Source organism: Epinephelus fuscoguttatus, linkage group LG23 (genome assembly GCF_011397635.1).
Source record: "Epinephelus fuscoguttatus linkage group LG23, E.fuscoguttatus.final_Chr_v1".
NCBI lineage: Eukaryota > Metazoa > Chordata > Actinopteri > Perciformes > Serranidae > Epinephelus > Epinephelus fuscoguttatus.
The window spans coordinates 19,699,079-19,701,192 of record NC_064774.1 but is presented as its reverse complement, the minus strand read 5'-3'; positions in this window follow the sequence as shown (position 1 = coordinate 19,701,192).

The following is a 2,114-nucleotide window of genomic DNA, read 5'->3' as shown; positions in this document are numbered from 1 at the left end:
AAAAAAGAAGTTAAAAGTTATGAGATAGTAAACAAAATGTTGACGTACAAAGTAAAAAATCATGATAGTAAGCCAAAATAATGAGATATAAAGTTACATCTTGGATTACTAAATTAAAATCATTGATAATAATATAACATTTAACTATCCAAGTCAAGTGTCTGATTACAAGTAGAGTTATAAGACAGTAAGTCAAGATTTTGATTTATGAAACCCAAAATATGAGATAATACTTAAAAAAAAATGAAGATTAGTCAAAAATGATGAGATAATAAGTTAAAAGTTTGGATTACTAAGTTTAAAAATGTATTGTGACCAAAATTGTGGAAATAGTAAACCCAAAGTTAAAGTGATAAGTCAAAAAATTGTCTCATCGTGAGTATTTTTATGTTTATCACATCTCTCTTCTTTTTATTTTTCTATTCCCAGGCTTCCATAACATATTGATTTGCATTAAAACTTTACCATTTACAGCCCAAAAATACTTTTGGACTTCACATACAGCAGTGGAAACAATAAACATCTCAAATGAAATATAATCTGTGAAGAATTCAGTTTCTCTAATCTACAGGACACTTAATGTCTGTTCCAAAGTCAGGCACTAGGTGGCGGTAGGACACAAAAGTAACATACAGAGAGGTGAGTGAAGGGAAGGACGTCTCAGCAGCCAAGCACCTCCTCCTGTGCACCTGTTAAGCTATGGTTATTGGGTTATTGTATCATGTGATATATATTTACAGGCTGCAGTTACCATAGCACAATATCAGACCTGTGTCATTATGTGCTCGTAAAAAGTAGGTCTAACAGAATAATTATTGTGACAGCAGTGTGTTCACTGTTTATTGCTGAAACAAGCAGAGACTTTACTGTAAAGAACAGGTTAAAGTATAATAGGCACACTTTTGCGATACCAGCCATAAAAGAAAAATATTCAGAGGTTTATTATAGTTTCTGGGGTGTTAGACAGAAAGAAAGAAAGATGTGTGAAGTTCACAACAAACATATAGAAAGTGCCGGAAGTATGGCATTTTGGATTTCAAAATAAGAGTGCTAAAATGAAACCGCCTAATCATCAAAGCAAGATTTGTGGTTAAGAATATAGGATACAAAAAATTTACCATACAAGAGTAAAAGGGTAAAGCATGCAAGAGTAAAAAAAAAAAGAGGGTTGAGGATATTTTTGCGTTTATTTTATGCAGCACAACTTTTATACAGCAATATTAAATGAACAGTAGATAGTGAATCTCATGCAAAAAATACAAAGATAGAATTCATAATTCTATTCTTGTGTGAAATAATGTGTGAATAAATCTCTTCATTTGTATTTACCTCTGTAGTTACCAACACTGTAGCACTGGAAAGCCAAGTCCCGTCTGACATGTAGATTTTTTTTAGTCACTTATTTAATTTATATTTAATTTTTTTGCTTTTAAAATAGACTGTTGATGTGTCTGTTTTGAAAATGCTTTTGAAAAGATAGGCTCAAGTGCATGCTGTTATGAAGGGCCCGATAGTGTACACTTTCATGAAGATATCGTCTCATCACATGAACACAGACTTGACATTGGATAACATTAACATACATATAACACAGCAATCATCATTGCATATATATCACAAAAATGACCAAAGAGAGTGATGAATTATTAACTTAATTGAACTATTTTAATGGTTTACTACAGTTTATTTGGAATAAGGATATATTTTTGTTATAGATACTACTGACTATTTCACAAAAAGAGTTAGGTTTACCTTTTTCAAGGGCAAATATAGCAAATGACACTGTTTTAAAATACCGGTTAAAATACACAACAGTTAAACAGTTTTAACAGCATTTAACTGTTTGACTCTATGAAATAATTGTTCTGAGGTAATTCCCTGCATGAGTTTTAAGTAACAATAAATACATTGAATTGAATTTCTAAAATAGATACATAGCTACATGCATGTATTCTTAACAACTATAGCCTCCATAGACAGAAGATAATTATACAGCTGTTAAGCATTTATTCCCAGTTTACATTGTTTTATTTTGAAAAGCGTAACCGGAAGCTATAGAGACTACCGTGTGTGCCTTGTCGGTTGGAGCCCTCAGGGGGGTTGTTGCACTCCTA